Source organism: Artibeus jamaicensis, unplaced genomic scaffold (assembly GCF_021234435.1).
Source record: "Artibeus jamaicensis isolate MK-2021 breed Jamaican fruit bat unplaced genomic scaffold, CSHL_Jam_final contig_793, whole genome shotgun sequence".
Taxonomy (NCBI): Eukaryota; Metazoa; Chordata; class Mammalia; order Chiroptera; family Phyllostomidae; genus Artibeus; species Artibeus jamaicensis.
The window spans coordinates 4,052,850-4,070,815 of NW_026521975.1; positions in this window are offsets into that span (position 1 = coordinate 4,052,850).

Below are 17,966 nucleotides of genomic sequence, written 5' to 3' on the forward strand. Positions count from 1 at the left end.
GTGCACGAGAAAATGCTGGCATCTGATAGGTAGATTCTAAGGGTGTGAAGGCCTGCTGAAGCCTCAAATTTATTTTGCCCCTAAAAAACACTTGTGTTTTCTAGAATTTCTGGGAAACCACATTAGATGGTTGAAAAAAATCCTTCCTTGGCATTTCCCTGCTGACAGCCCATACAAACACAGCATCCACTGGAGCTAAGACACTACCCCATCAAAGAAAAACAAAACACCAGAAATTCTGTATTTCGAAGTGTTAGACAAATGTCACCAAAAGAAGAGCAATGCATAGATGTTTGGCGAGGGGGTGGTAGACTTTTTTTAAACACCAAGAATTTCTAAAATAATGATAGTAGAAGTAAAAGAACATTTATTGAGCACCTTATATGTCCCATCATTTTTTCATTTTGGCCTCACAAAACTCCTGTGAGGTAGGTACTATTATTTTCCCCATTTGACAGTCGAGGAAACTGAAGCATAGAGAGGTCATTAACTTGCCTAAGGCCACAGAGGCAGTCGGCCACCACTGGCCTGTACTCACAGCTGGGCTCAGTCACCTGCTTTCTGGGATTTTTATGCTGCTAACACAGCTTGCTGTCCCCAAGCACTCTTCTAAGTACTTCACATGTGTTAACTCACTTAATGTTCACAACAGTTGCTGGTGAAAGATACACTCTCACAACCTCATTTTACGGATGACGAAAGGAGGGCCAGAGAGGCTGAGGAATCTGTCCAGCACCACCCAGCTAGGAAGCACTGCAGTGGAATTCAGACCCAGGCAGTCTGAGCTCAGAATCCCAAATCTTAATGCTTTCACAGTATTAAAGCTCATGTAGCCCCACCTCCAAAAAAAAGTTCAATCTTACATCTTTGTTTTCTGAACTGTCCCCTACACAAATAAGTTAACAATTTAAAACAATAGGGAAAATGAATATTTTCTCTATTCACATTAATTTTAAACCCGGGAAAGATTGAAGAAAAACATGGCAAGAAATGCCCACAAGATGACTCAGTTTTTCATTATCAAATACTAATCAATGTCAGCAGTAATTAGACATGGTGAGTGGAGGATTCTGGGAGGGTTTCGGTCATGAAGTCAAAAAAACGAGAGGCTGTGAAAAGAAAGAAGCAAAGTAGGACCAGAGCGTCAGGGCTCGCAGGGCTCCAGAGTTAATTACTGACTGGAACAGAAATGATAAACTGACCAACATGCCGTAGCACCTAATTCCTCCCACACACACAAAATGAACTTGATGTACTTGAGTCAATCCTCTCTGGTTTACTGAATGTGCCTCCCCTTACCAGCTTTCACTGAAGATTGGATATATGTATATCCAGTATGGGTGTGTCCTTCAGAGAGGTGTTGGAAAAATGGATAGAAATGCATTGTAGACATTTAAGCTTTCATGTTTTTAATGAATAAATATATATGGAGCCATCACAAAATTTAAAAAAAATAATTTCAGCTCTTTTTTTAAAAGATTTTATTTATTTATTTTCAGAGAGAGGGGAAGGGAAGGAGAAAGAGAGAGAGAGAAACATCAATCAGTTGCCTCTCACATGCTCCCAACCTAGGACCTGGCCCACAACCCATTCATATGCCCTGATTGGGAATCAAACCAGAGACCTACTGGTTTTCAGAACAATGCCCAGCCCACTGAGCCACACAGGACTAATTTCAGCTCTTGACTGAACTAATAGACAGCTGTTTGAGAAGATGAGGAAGTGATTCCTCTTCGTGGTTATGATAACTGTTTCTCTGAACTTGAAAAAACTCTCCCCTCCTTCCCCATCTTATAATACAAAATGAAGACTATACCAAATGGTTGTCTCCTAACAACTCTGTACTTACAAATGATGAATGACACCACCAGCTGAATGTCAGTGCATCAGTCAGGACAGAACAGGTTAGGCTGCTGTAACATACACCTCCTCAACACATACGCGGACACACACACATATCAAGAACTTAGCATAACAGAGGTTTGTTTGTAGCTCATACTGCGTGTGTACTATGGATTACAGTGCTGATGGGGGTACTCATCTCATTGTAAACATTGAGGGGTCCAGGCTGCTGGGAACATTTCTAGAGAAATGTTTTCCTGATACTGGAAGAATGGGAACAGACTGTGCACAGCTGTTAATTGTGCATTCTACATATAACGTATGACTTCCACTCACATTTCATTGACCACCACAAGTCACATGATATACTTTAAAAGAGTCAACAAAACACAAACTTAGCAGGATCCCAGAAAGAAGGACAATGGGACTGTTTATTCAGGTATAGCCCTAATGTTGAATGAGGGAAATTTGATGTCAAAATGAGGAAGTTGTGATCAACAAAAAGTTCCCCTTTAACTCTGTGGATCTCAAGTTAAAGACCTGTGTGATTTCTTATTTAAGAGTGATGATAAGTCATGTTTCAGTAGGTGGCTGGGTACACAGGGGACAGGCTGGATGAAGCTGGTGGTGGCCAGTGAATGCACAGTAGAGACGAGAACAACAAAAACCAACTGTTCAATTATCAGTTTAATAACTTGCAACTGAGTTCTGAGGTTGACAGGTGCCTGTGCGCCTGAGGTCTCAGATAGAGTAGCATGTACAGATTTTAGGAAGAGGGGGAATTTGAAACTCTTTTGCTCACAGCCTGTAACCCTTAATAAAACCTGATTCTTAATGAAAGCACTCATGTAAAAGGTACAAAAAGCCCTGGCCAACTTCAGGATTTGGCTGCAGTCTCTCCACCTAGGACTTTATGACTTTTGACCTTGGTTTTTGACTCACTGAATTTCCAAAAATTCTTGGTATTCTCACACCAGGTCACTGGGGAAAAATGACCTTTCATTTCTGATAAAAGTTAATTAATGCTTTGTGTCAAATAAAACTACAGGCAAGATCATAAATATGGGAAGAAATTTGAGAGTTCATCATGGAGAGGAAATGTTCAAGGCCCCCTCTCCCAGGACTTCTCCCAAAAGGAAGGTGTCTGCAAGGCCTGGCTGTCTCTTTTCTCTGGTGAAACTATTAAATCATCCACCATTTATACCAATCTCCTTTGCATTCTATAACCCCACTAAAGTATAAGTAGACTTAAATCTCAAAACAGGGACCCATTTTGATAAATATCCTAATGTTACAGAACAGACCCAAGGGGGTTTATAATATACTATTACCAAAATGACCCCCCACTAGGTTCACTATGCCCGCTGCCAGAGGAAAGCTGTCTCTCAATGCCAGAGATTTGTGAAAAGGAAAGAAAATGTTTAAGCTATACAGAATTAGAGTACTGACTTAATGTCTTCATTAAAAATATTGAAGTCCTTTAGGATACCCACAGACACACACAGTCCTTTCTTCTGCCTCTGCCCTAGTATGGGGTACCATATCTCAGGAAAAGAAGTAGAAGTCCGTGATTTGGGCTCCTAGCACCATCAGCTGTGTCGCTGCCACAATCTCAAGTTAATCCAAAGCCATGTGGCACCTTCTCATGGCCTATCAGCAAGAGTCCTTTCACCCCCTTCAAAGTCTCTACTGCTTCCTAAGCCATGTGGCAAAAGGGAGTACCCCAAAGCCACGTGGTCCTCGCTCTCACCAAAGCTGCAGGGTCCCCCCTCTGCCAAAGCTGCATGGTTCTCCCCTGCCACATGGCTGCCACATCTGGTTTAAATCCCTGAGCCAATCTTCCTCTGCAGCCCCATTTCCAACTCCTGATACAATCAGTTACACCTGCCAGCATTCCTGTATACTCTTCCAGCTTTGCTGGGCTGCCATCATAAGTCTGGGCAGGTGTGGCCCCATGGCATGGAGCCAATCTTCTCCAAGCCCTCATGCAGGTGCTGTAACCAGGGGGAGCTACCTCTGTTACATCCTGGGTGGAGGTCACTTCCATCCCCCTGGCTCAGAGCATGGCCACAGCTATTTAACATATCTATGCGACCAGTTAGAAGTTATAGATATGTTAAATAACCATGCCAGAGGTTAGCTCCACAGCTGTTGCTGTACAAAATGGCTCTGCATGGTCCTGCTCCATGTGTCCCTTCCTCCAGCTCAAACCTGTGGTAGGAAGTGGTGAGGATATCTTATATATTTTTCTAATATTTCCTGAACACCTTGAGTTCTGGACCCCATTCCAAATCCCTATTTGGGGCCCCCCCTCTTGGCTGCACCCTGTTACACTAAGAATCACAAGATACTAACTCAAAAGAATACATGTACCCATATGTTCATAGCAGCATTATTTACAGTAACCAAGATCTGATAACAGCCCAAATGCCCATGAGTAGATGAATGAATAAAAAAGCTATGCTACATTTACAAAGTGGAATACATACTCAGCTGTGAAAAAAAAGAAAGAGAAAGAGAGAGGGGGGAAGAGAGAGAAAGAAAAAAGAAAGAAAGAAGGAAGGAAGGAAGGAAGGAAGGAAGGAAGGAAGGAAGGAAGGAAGGAAGGAAGGAAGGAAGGAAGGGAGAAAATCTAACCTTTTGCAACAGCATAGATGGACCAGGAGATTATTATGTTAAGTGAAATAAGCCAGCCAGAAAAAGACAAATACCTTATGATCTCACTTATATATGGAATCTAATAAAAAAATAAATTGATAAAATAGAAACAGAGGCATGGATACATGGAACAGACTGACAAATCACAGAGGGGAGGGAAGGTGAGGGGACTGAATGAAAGAAGATGAAGAAATTTGCCAAAAAATATATATATATACATACATAACTCATAGACACTGAGAACAGCGTGGTGATAGCCAGAGGGCAAAGGGGTGGGGGTAGGTGGAGGGAGACAAAGATGGGGGACAAGGGAGACAGAAAGAGACTTTGCTTGACATGATGGGTGTACCATGCAGAGTGCAGATAATGTTTCATTGAGTTGTACACTTGAAACCCATATGGTTTTACACACCAATGTCAGTCCAATAAATTCTATTAAAAATGATAGAGCCAAAGAGGTTGACAGTGGACAGGGCTACTGTCACTGGCTTAGGCTTCTTCTTATTGTTCCAGACCTGCTGCTCTGCAGCAGTGAAAGAATGCGAAGCTCCTCAGATTGTACTGTGAATGGGGTGCAAATTCAACCTGCTCCACAACTGCCAAGAGAGAACAACCAGAGAGAAGCACAACCAAGGGCTTGAATCCCAAAACCTCAGGTCCATCCCAGAGCTGTTAAACCACAACCTACATTTCAGTGAAGTCTTCATGTGACCTGTGTGCACATCAAAGTCTGAAAAACTCTGTTCTCTTAGCCACCAACCAGTAAAGGAAGCCTTCCCTACTGTTCTCTATTGAACAAAAGGAAGGAGAGGCCAAATTTCCCCACCTGCCTCAGAGCCTTTAACACATAGCCAGTGTTTGCAGGAACAAAACTGCACTTACTACAGACAACTGAATTTCAGTATGCCCTGTAGGAAATAAAAGTATAATTTATATTTTCTTAAAAAGATAAGTTTGGAAACATATAATTTTATTAACCAATGTCACCACAACAAATTCAATTTAAAATTTTAAAAGACAGTTTAAATACTTGCTTCTATAAACAGTAAACTCATTTCTCCCAGACTAGTGCTTAGTCACACACATCTGGGTGTTTTATTTCTTTCTTCCCAAGCCCCTTCCACACTGGCCCAGCACAGAGGAAGAGATATGTGAACCTACATAACAAGCATTTCTAGGTATAGGGAGTCCATGGAATGTTGACTTTTTGTTTTGTTTTGTTTGTTTTGCTTGAGGCCAGCGGGGCAGTCTGGACTGTGTCCTGTGTCCTGCTTTCTATACGTTGGTGGTCATCTCATCTAATATCTGTGTCTGGAGGCTTAAGTAGAATTCCAAGAGATGGCACTGGACAGAAAGTTCAGGTGACCTTTTGTTTTAAAGTTATCAACTGTCACACTTTATCTTAAAATATCAACACTCAACATCTGAGCAGCTTAATTTGACAGTGAGGCTTTTTCGTGCTCAGGAAAATCACCATTAAGATGTAAGTTTTCCTTACATCTCCACCTGCTTTGGAGATTTAAATGAAGCAAGTAAATAAATACTATGCTCAAACTCACGGAGCCTGCCTGCACTGGAAAAGATATTTGGCTTTTGCAAGCATTCACTTCTTACTGCAAAGCTCCACTTTCTGGCCACAAAACATGAAGTTGGTGCAGTTGATGAAAATGTGTAATTTGACATTATTGGTGGCAACCCAGAAACTGTTAACTGGATGGTTTCTGTGACACACTGTTCTCAAAGGCCTTTACATCATCTCTAGTAAAACAGTAGGGGGAATATTTCCAGGTGACAATGGGGCTGGAAGTGATATGACATTTGTACGTGATGGATACTCATTTTTTTTCTTGTGAAAAGAGGAATTATGACTAGTATTTACAGCAACTTTTCGTAAACATCCCCAAATTCCAGGCATAAAACAAAAGGCATGACTCATAGCGCAGCAGGCGTTATAGGCAGGGAAGTGGCCCTTGTGAAGATTGCTTCCCTAGTGCCTGAGAACGGCTCTGAGGGGATCTGTAGGAAGCTGATAATCGGGTATTTCATTCTGGAGGATCACCAGTGAATATCTGGGTTTTGATCAAGAGCATTTCCTTAGCTAAAAATATCGTGTCTCCAGACCTTGAATTGATTTTTATTAGACTGTAATTGAAAGACTGAAACTTGAAAAAACAATGTGAACAATTTTAGGTCTTTAATTCATGTGGTCACTTGGATCCACAGAATGAGATGATGGCGATGGGTGTGGCTTGGGTTCTCCTCCGTGCTGTACCTTATAAGGGGCAGGGAAGGTCCTCTCCTCCTCATATCTCCCTCCCCATGGCTCATCAGCAAGCCTGAAATCTCTACTGCAAGAGGCAGTCCTGTGAGTGTAGGTGGCAGTTTGCACAGGAGCTTCCTTAAAAGCTCACACTCAGAAGCCCCCTTGGTCTGAGGTGGGGTTAGGTGTCTGCAGTTTTACAAGAAATCCAAATGACCCTGTGGAGGTCATCTTCAGAATAAGTTTAGAGAAACACTGACTAAAACTTAGTTAAGTCCTCATCTTTAAAAAAAACTCATAACAACAACAACAAAATCCAGAAAATAACAAGTGTCAGCAAGGATGTGGAAAATCAGAACCCTTGTGCACTGTTGGGGGGAATGTGAAATGGTACAGCGGCTGCGGAAAACTGTGGTTGTTCTTCAAAAAGTGAAACGTAAAATTACTGTGTGGTCAAGGAATCCCACTTCTAGGTATATCCCCAAAGAATTGAAAGATGGGTTTTGAAGGGATATTTGTGTACCCCTGTTCATAGCATCATTGTTCATGAAAGCCAAGGGTGGAAGCAACCCACCTGTCCACTGACAAATGAATGGATAAAGTGTGGTCTATACATATGATGGAATATTATTCCACCTTGAAAAGGAAGGAAATTCTAACACAGGCTACAATATGGATAAACCTTGAGGACACTATGCTCAGTGAAATAAGCCAATCACAAAAGGACAAATATAAGGTTCCACCTATAAGAAGTACTTAGAGTTGTCACATTCACAGAGACAGAAAGTAGAAAATAATGGTTGCCAGTAATTAAGGGGTGGGCAATGGGGAGTTTCTATTTCATGGAGACAGAGTTCTGGTTTTGCAAGATGAGAAAGTTCTTGAGATGGATGGTGGTGATGCTTGCATAACAATGTGAATGTATTTATTAAGACAGAACTGTACACTTAAAAATGGGTAAGAAGGTAAAAACTTTGTTACATGTATTTTACCACAAATAAAAATTATAATTAAAAAATTCAACATCCTTGAAAGGAAAAGGACATTATTCAAATAATAAATTATTAGTTCTGTGAGTTTGTATTTCAGGTAGGGGATAGAAGAACACAGGTCAAAACCCACCTAAGGAATCCAGGATTCACAGATGGTGAAGAAACTGGCTCAAGGCCAGGGAGCTAGTGCAAGCTAGAGCCAGCATCCAAAAGTCAGCTGACTCTGGCGCCCCCATGCCCAACCCCTCTGCCCCTCCAGCTCATTTCTGTTGGATATGAGGAAGGATAAGGAGAGAGTCAAGATGCCTCTGAGCTTCAAGTATGGGTTCCTGAAGAATGTAGCAGAGGTTACAAAAATGGGAAATCCAGAGGAGAATGCTATTAGAGAGGAGAAGGAGAAAGATAAAGGGTTCAGTTTAAAATTAGTCACTTCTGAGCGGATGGAAGGCAGCTGGCTGTGGGAAACGCTAGCCTGGCATCAGAGAGGGTGGATTTTTGGCAACTGTTGTTGAGCTAATTAGTGAAAGCAGAAAGTAGATAAGCTCGGGGGAGATAGAAAGAAGGCAAAAAGGCAGAAGTAGGGAGAATGAGAGAAGCCAAGAGTCAAAGCCAGAACCTGGAAAAATGCCTTCACTGTGTTTAAAAAGCAAACAAGGGAGCAGGGCCAGAGACAGTGAGAGGATGAGAAGGGCGGGCTCAGTGGCAGCTGGAGGCAGAGACTTCCAGCCAGGCAAAGCACAAGTTCAGGAGCCAGTCGTGCAAATTAATACTTGTGTGGACATCACTGGCCCCAGATTTATGGTCCATTTATAACAATGATTTGAGGTCAGTAGAGAGGAGCTGTTCTTTTCCTTTTATAGATAAGCCAAGTGAGCCAGGACAATTTTGGTCAATTTCTCAAGGTCATGGACCAACATTAAGTCCAATCTTCTTAGTTCAGATTCCCTTTTCTTTCCTATGAAGGGGACGAGAGAGTGACAGCCAGGTGTAAGCAATAAGGGCTACATCATTGGTAGGACAAAAATGTTAATAGAACCAACTAAAAGTCGATCTGCTTTTTATATCAGCATGCATCTGCCAGTCTAAACAAAAAGCACTTCCCTAAAAAATCTTCCAGGGGTCTAGGTTCTCAAGAGTTGCAGTAGTTATCAGTGAGCTTCACTAATGTGTACGTAAGTGTCAAATGCACACACTGGAATTACTTTCCTTCCACAATCATTGTATTCCATATGGAAGTTAATTAGGACAATCCTCAGTTATCCTGACCTACATGAACTCACATACATCAGACATTTGGGGAATAAGTTGATAGCAACTATTCTCAAGTTCACTCTGGGCCCATTTCTTGTCTTCAATCCTATGACACAGCATGCTAGTGTGTTCAAGAGCAGATTCAAAATAAAACACAAATAGCACAGTGATGCTCAAGATGAAGAAACAAAACTTGTGTTACTTCAATTTTGTCATTTTATATCACCACTTGGAATTTTTCTTTGTGTTTAAAATCTAAGAGAGTGAAAGACTGCCAACAGAGACATGTAATATTTTTTGTCTGGTAAGTGCAAGTTTTAGTTCACACCTAAAATAATTAACTGTGCTTCAATAATATCTTTAAAATGAAAATTTATCCTTTTTAATAGAAAATTAATGGTTATTAATGATCGGTGATATTTACCTGTTGTAGACCATTCTGCAAGAATTGTATCTCGATCCCGTGTGGCTAAGGGTGAGAGGGACGACCTTTGGAATGCCAGCCGCAGGAGACAAAGCTTGTCTCTGGTAGCAAACGCTGCCTCAGTTCCTCTCCCTGCCCCCAAAGCTTGGTCAGAAGTCAATGACGGGTAAGACCCCTCTCAGCACGGGGCAACCTAAGCCAGACTCAATCACTTGGGAGACCTTCATGGAAGGACTCAGGGGCTGCAACAAAGAGCAATGGACTCTCACCCCCTGGCTTTGACATAGCCCGAGTCCCCATGTTCTCTGGGAGAAGTGCTTCCTGGCTCTAATCCCCTTAAGCCTGAATACCTGATGAGGAGGGGTGCAGCTCCTTGTCTTGCTGGAGTGTGTCCTGGGGAAAAATCTGGCATCACAAAGACTTGCTGATAAACCTGTGAAATCTGCTCTACTAAGAGTGCTTTCATTCATATGTTAAGGGTTCGAGAAGGAAACCCTAAAACTCTGTTCCTGACAGACTCTGAAGCCCTCAGATCTCTTTGAAATGTTATCTACTGTTTGATCCTTGCCGCCCTGTATTCCAGTGTATTAGAGCCCAATAAAAGTCCCTGGAGGAGGGGCCTCAGGGCCTTTTTCTTCTCGAAGAAACTGGCCACTGCTCACTTCTCCTCCCCAAGCAGATCACATCATGCCTCAGTCATATTTACTTTCATCTGTGGCAACTGGGGGGACTTGCGAGGAAAGTTGCCCCCACATTTACCCACCAATGTTCATATATACCCACATACACAATATTAATGCTACAGCTTTCCCATGTCCAAACACTCATATTTAATAACTATATCTTTTCACATGTGTGTTAATGTGGTTTCATTTATGTAACTATACATTTATCCATTCATATCTATGAAATCAAACAGATGATGGCTGGCAGTGATCTTTGGAAGAAAATTCTGACATCTGAGTGCAATGTGTTTTCATTACACATCACTGGGTGCATGGACTGCACTCAATCCTCGTAGAATTTACTGCAAAATGCAAAAAAAGAGTCCACTGTCTCCTAGAGGTAAAGAGGAGCCCACTTTCCAAAAATAAAAGGAAATAAATAGAAGTCCTAATATCAGAGGACATACAAGCAAATGCAGTCATAAAACAGAACTGAATGCATTTTGACTTTATGTCCAGATGAGAATCCGATAGTTAAAGGTCTGCAGCAAGCACATTCTAAGCAAAGATCCAAACACTCCCTAGGGAATGTTCTAGACAAGTGCATTAAATTGAAAGGATCTTGATCAGTTTCACATGCCCAAGGAGTGTCCTGAACCTGCCAGTACTTGACCAATCAGCAGGTCTGGGGGTTGCAGGACAAATCTAGATCAGACCTTGAGTCCCAGGCCAGGATTGGAGTTGCCTTAGGAAATCCTGGAGAGAGGGCACTTTATAGTCTCTGTGGAATCTCTTAAGTTTTAAACTGACTTGAGAGCATAGGAGCCCAGCTCAGCCCAAATCTCTCCTGGCCCCCATATGAAACCCCCAGTGGACTTCTAGAAGCTCCCCATTCCCCCAAAGTCTTGAACCTTGACCAATCCCAGAGAAAGCGATAGCGGTAGATGCAGGCTGGTCTTGCCCAGTGAGAACTCCAGAGTTCTGGATTCAGAGCTGTCTCAGAACTCATGCCAAGGCTCCCTGCGGTCCTTTGTTAGACTGAGTACCAAGTTTTGCAGGACAGTTAATTCCCCTGTGATTTTTCATGGCAGATGGCACTCAGAGAAGAGTGGAGACAGGCACACGCTGCTCAGCTGTGGGTCCACCAAGAGGCGACAGAGGCACAGAATGGACTCAGCAGCTAAATCCTCCCACTTTCCCCCCAGCTGATTCTGCGAAGGCTTTCTTCTACACTTTTGAGTTTCCTGTGCTTATTATGTAGGTTACATATTTGGCTCAGTGTGGTTTTTTTCCTAGGGAAATATATAGGACTCCTAGAGGAAGCAGTACAGACATAAATATATACTAACTTTTTGTTGAGGCTGTGGGTTCTGTGAACAATGGCACTTGTTGGGATGAACAGAACAACTGAGAAGTATGTTGCCTTTTTTGTATTAATATTGCAAATACTCTTTATTGTTTACTCCACATCTGTTTCTAAAGAGCTCAAAGGCTTTCCAGATAATTTGTAAGAGGTTCCCAACCCACTGGCTGCACCAAGATCAGTTTGGGAAGCCAGGTCTAAGGTAGCTGGAGGGAGATCCAGTCTTCCACATCCTCCCCAGCGTGACATCCTGTAAACCAGGACAAATTACCATAGATCTCTAGCCAGTTAAAGAGACATAGAGAGATCCCCATGACAGGGTTATTCTCAGTCACAGGCTCTAGGTTTCACTTTGATTTTAAGAAGCAGGGCCTCTGTCATCAGATCCTCCCTGAAGTGGCAAGTGGCTGCCTTTCTGGGCACCTCTCCCATGAACAATGACAAGTTTCAGACTGAATATACCTCCCCTCTCCACCTGTTTTGTAATGATTTTAGAACAATGTTTTTTTTCTGTTTCTCATGGTAGAGTGCCCTGCACAAAATAGATGTAAAGAGTAAATCTCAATTAAATTCCCTCCATTGTAATTGTTATTTCTGTGAGTTCTATGACCGGCAATCTCTTAGTTTGGATAAGAAGGGTAGGCAGAGAAGACATGAAACTTTTTGGGGCCACTGCGAGCTTGGACAGGGAGCTACATGTGGCCTAAGAACAACAGAATATGTAACTTTCACTTTTATTTGGGCCTCTGTGCCCTTTCACTACTTAAGGAGAGCTATCAGGTGACAATGAGCCAGAAAAGGAAAGTCCTATGTAAGGGGCCTCAGAGTCTATTCACCTCTGCGACCCCCCTTTATCATGAAGAACCATGCATTTCAAGGAAGCTGTATTTGTAAGGATAGCCTTCTTGATATGCTGCCCAGGTTGGTTTCCCCAAAAGAGAAATGAAGGACAGGTGGAGGGCACATGTCTGGCTCCCCTGGAAGCAGGCTCTGCCTGTGACTGAGGCAGAGTCTGGAAGGAAGTTGACTGAGGAGTGCTCTGGGGTGGACATCTGCGTGGGGGAGGGCAGTGAAGGCAGCAGGACTAGGCAGAGGGAGAATCGATAGCAGCAAAGGCCTTGGCTGGTCCCTAGGGAGCTCTGGAGCCAGTGTAGCCCCTTAGAGTTGGTTTGACTTGAGGCAGGAGGGTTGGGGTGTGCCCTCCACAAATTCCTGTGTTGAAGCCCTAACCTCCAGTAGCTCAGAATATATATGGGACTGTATCTGGAGATAGGACCTCTAAGAGGTCATTAATGTTAAATGAGGTCAAACGGGTAGGCTCCAATCCAATGTGATTGGTGTCCTTATAAAAGGGGGAAGGGACTCCAAGGATGAGTGCTTAGAGAAAAGGCCATCTGAGGACACAATGAGAAGGCATTCCATCTACAAGCCAAAGAGATAGGTCTCAGAAGAAATTAACCCTCCCAGCATCTTAATCTTGGATTGCCAGCCTCCGAACTCTGGGACAGTAACTGTCTGCCACCCAGCCTGTGGTACTTAGTTATGTCAGCCCCAGCAGACTAATAACACACACCCCCTTGGCCAGTGTTTGAATGTGAGTAGTCACCAGGGAAGGGGCGTCCTGTTGGGCGAGAGGTCCTTTTGCCTGAAGCATTTCTTTCTCAGGCAGAGTCTGAGTCCACAGCCCAGCAGCCAAGGCCGGGTGCTGTGGACCATTAGCCGTGCAGTGTGGCACCTCCACAGCAAGGCCCATGACAGTGCCATGAGCCAGATGAAGAACTGGGAAGCTTCTGAGGAGAACAGTGCAGGCATGAGGACACTATTACAGGAATCATCTCAATAATTTGCCATCCAATCAGACTGTAAAATCTTGAGTAAATTTGCATTCAGAGAGCAGCATTTCAGAATGTGAAGGATCAACTTGAAACCCAAGCTGGACCCCAGACTCCTGGCTTCCCAGTGCTTCTCCAGGATATCCTGGCTAACTAAAAATGAGTATGTTGTCCCCACCACTACAGTGGCTCTCAATACAATTTTTAGTTGAAGGTCCCAACTTGAAACAAAGCCATATGTAAACTGCACTGTCAATAAACTCGGCAGTGTTATTAAGAAGCTGTGACACTGCCCCCTGTGAGGTACACCACGAGACCTGGCAATCACCGTGCACCGTGCTCCCGCTAACCCAGCCCAGCAGAAAACAGGGGGGAACTACTGCTGTGAATTTGTTCCAGGGGAAACAGGATAGAACAGATCTTCTCCCTTCCCTCTCTCCTTATTTCCTCTTCTTCCCCTTCTCTCTCTTCTATTTCATTACTTGTCTTCTTCGGTCATAGATCTCACTGTTTAGTGGAAGGGACCAGCCAGCATTTCAGTCCTGAGATAATAAAGGTGATGTTCCAAGAAGCTACCTCACCTAAGTGTGTGTGAATTTTCTTTCTTGTTGTAATTTGCACAACAGCTCATTTATAAACATTTTTTGTTTCCTTTTGGAGATATTTGCCCAGAATAACCTAGAAATCCTGACTGAATCAGCACTTCCCCTGTTGGGGATCGCTCTGCCTGGTTTCAGGAATTGTAACTACCTCCCCCCTTGGCTAAGGATGAGTGAGCGACCTCCAGAATATGAGCCACAGGAGACAAAAGCTTGTCTCTGTTTCCTTTCCCTGCCCCCCAAAGCATGGTTGGAAGTCAGAGACAGGTAAGACTCCTAACAGCGGGGGGCAACCTAAGCCAGACTCAATCACTTGGGAGGCCTTCATGGAAGGACTGGGTGGGGGGGCTGCAACAAAGAGTGAGCAATAGACCCTCGCCCCCTGGCTATGTGACATAGCCCAAGTCCCCATGTCCTCTGGGAGAAGCACTTCCTGGCTTTAGTCCACTTAGGCCTAAAAATTTGATGGGGAGGGTTGTAGCTCCTTGCCTTGCTAGAATGGATCAGGGAAATCTGTCATAAGAAAGAATTCCTTAAAAATCCTGTGAAACCTGCTCTGCTAAGAGTGCTTTCATTCATATGTTAAGGGTCGGAGCAGGAAACCCTAAAGTTAAGGCAAAACCCACTTCCTGACAGATACTGACTCAGACTAAGCCCTCAGATTTCTTTGAAATGTTATCTACTGTTTGATCCTTTCCTCCCTGTGTTCCTGTGTATTAGAACCCAATAAAAAGCCTTGGAGGAAGGGGCTCGAGGCCTTTTTCCTCTGAGAAACTGGCCACCTCTCCTCCCCAAGCAGATCATGTCTCAGTAGTGTTTACTTTCATCCGTGGCAGATGGGGGAACTTGAGGGCAAAGTCGCCCCCACTCTTCCCGAATCCTCATATCAGACACTTTGGCCAACTTGCAGGTTTGCTGACAGAAATGCTCCAGAGTGTGATAGGATGGCAATGTAACCGAACTAAAGTGGGGGTCTGGCTGTCTGCAGCCACCCATAGGCAAATTGCAGAAGCAAAGGTTAGTGAGAAGGGAAAGAGGTCTTTATTCAAAAGCTATGCAATCTGGGTGGGTGGCAGATTCCTGCCTCAAAGCCCATCGCTTCCAGAAAACCATGCCACCCTCTGCCAGGCCAGTCCAAGGCTGTGTCTAGACTTCCTCCTCCCGTTTAAAATACCATCCTTTGGGAACCACAGGCGGCTGCTACATGATAATTTGGACAGCTTGGGTTGTTCCTGGTTGCAGTGGGCTGTAGGCTTCTTCCTGGGGACCCACCTGTGGGGTTGGGCACCACCATTGGTCAACTGACTTTCAGGGCTATAAAGTCCTGCAAACCTACTGGCCAACATGTTTGTGAGATGGGAAAAAGAGTGCATCTCCTCCTTCCCCTTGGTTTAGGAGGTCTGTCTGGAAAAAGTCCAACCCTTGTTAATATAACAAGAATGGTTTGCTTGACATGTTCAGGCAGCCAAAAGTATAGACTGGAATGTGCATGTGTGAACAATGACGACTTCACTGCACTAGTCAGTGGGGGCAGTAGACACCATGGAGTGAGCATGTGTACTGTGTGGCCATCATATCCAAAATGACTAAGCAAGTAGAGCAATGAATCTGCATCCAATTTTGCACTGAGCTTGAACATTCCTCCGTGGACACTATTCAGATGTTCCAGAAGGCTGCAGCTATGGGCAAGTGGTGATCAGCAGCTTCATCACAATAACACACCCACTCATGCATCACATCTCATGCAGGTTTTTTTGTGAAACATCAAATCATCCAGGTGACTCTGGCCCCCTACCACCCAGATTTGGTGTCCTGTGACTTCTGGCTTTTCCCAAAAGTAAAATTACCATTGAAAGGGAAGAGATTTCAGAAAGTCAATGAGATTCAAGAAAATATGATGGGGCAGCTGATGGCAACTGGGAGAACTGTGTGATGTCCCAAGGTGCCTGCTTTGAAGGGGACTGAGGTGTCTTTGTCCTGTGTACGATGTTTCTTGTATCTTGTATCCTCTTCAATAAATGTCTCTATTTTTCATTTTATGTGGCTGAATACTTTCTGGACAGACCTCGTGTATGTTCCCTGTGTGGACTGGTCCAGGTGTTCAAACTTCCCGGTGCTCTCAGAGGGCCCAAGCTTCCACCCAATCCCATCTTTTTCCCTGGCTACACTGACAGGACTTTTCCACCACAGCACCTTCCTCTCCCTCCATTTTCACCTTTAAGGGCACATGTGGTGGCCTTCCCCATCCCCATCCCCTACCATGGCCCAGAATGGGGTAAAGGGTTTCTCCCTTTGCCAGCCTCACATATGTTCAGTGCAAAACTTTCTCCTGCTGATTTTTGCCTGGCTGTGGGGACACATGCACCACCAGGCACTAGTTTGGTTACCCCAGAAAACAGCCGCACCCACACTGCCTCCAGTGTCCCCACCCTGTGGCTCCACCCGGAGCCTGGCCAGGCAGACTGCTGGTATCAGCAAGAGCAGACCCAGTGGCTGAAGGAAGCAGAAAACCCTGACTCCAGTGAAATAGAAACGAATGTCTTTTTTCACATGATAATGACTCCAGAGGGAGAGCAACCCTCCCCATTAAAAGAGCATTTTCTATATGAAACACCAAGAGTATCACCTGAAAAATCAAAGAACTGATAAGCTCGTAGCAACTGCCCAAAGCCGAGGGAGAGTCTGAATCCCGAGATGTTGGGGAACAGCCGCCCAGCCTCTTCACGCCAAGGCCTCTGCTGCAACCAACTCAGGGTTCTTGGCCTCGGGTCATCAGCCTCCTGAGAAAAAGGGAGAGGTCGGTGCCCAGGCAGCGGCTTATTGGAGTCCCTCCCATAGGCTGATACTCCAAAGGGTCCCCTTGTCAAGGTAAGAGTGAACCAGAAATAAACCTGCCCTCCCCCATGACATTAGGGGACCTCAGGGGAGGCTGCTGGGTGCTGACTGAGTACAGCTGGGGAAAAAAGCAGAAAGAAGAAACTGTCCTGAAGGTGTCTTGACTGCAGCCCCACCCTCATTATCTTGAGCAGATTTACAGGCCAGGTTCTCTTCTGGAATCACCAGCCAGGTATTGGGTTTTAGTGGTCCCTGACCAGTAGAGTCCCCAAGCACCTGGCAAATCCTCTGCAGAAGCAAATCCTCCTCAGAGGAAGCCCCTCTAACTCAGGTCTCTGTCAAGCCCCACCCTTTTTCTGGGGCAATGGTCTCTGCACAAAGATAAATGGCAAGTCAGGAAATGAGGCTCCATAAAGCCAATGCAAACAAGAAACAGAAGAACTAGACCTAAACAAACTTTTAAAAACCTATCAGATGTAAACTGTAAACCAACTATGCGGCTATATTTCAAGAAATAATCAAACTGTCCAGAGGCAAGGTTGCCCCACTTTGAACAGTTCAGCCACTCAACCAGCCATTCAGGGATCTGAACTCTTCCCCGATCTTCAGCAGTTTATCTGTCCTCCACGAGCTCTCTTCATGGCACAAGATGGATGCAGCAGCTCCAGGTGTCACAACCACACAACCTCTAGAGGCAAAAATGGGAAGTGTGTTTCTATGTAGTCCCTTGTAAAAGTGGAGCCTCCAAGCAGGCTTCTCCGCACACTCCCTGGGCCAGGATTACATTACATCTGCGGCAGCCTCCTTCTCCCAGGTTTCCAAAATGTGTCTTTTCCTGATAGCATTTTCTACCTGTGAGTTTTGGCTTCCAGTCATTTGACACTCGCTTCCTGTTTGCCCCACCAAGGAGGATATTTAGGCACATGTAGAACACCTGCCTGCCTCTTGTCGCCCTTGTGCTGATTATTCCTCTTTAATGTGATTGTCTACCAGCTATGTTTTTCAGATTCCTTGTTATGTCTGACAAGGAAATGCCACTCTGCATGATCTGCTGCCAAAACACTGAACTTGGTGATGCATTTCAGTTCTGCATAAATCAGTAACAAGAGTGTATTGTCAAGTACCAACTTTTGACTATTGTAGGTTAAAACCTGAAAGCTTGGAGAAGAGAATTAAAATTAATGGGTGAAAGGTAAAGGAGAGGACAGGTCGTGGTGGTCTTCCCCTGGGGCCAGAATACTACAG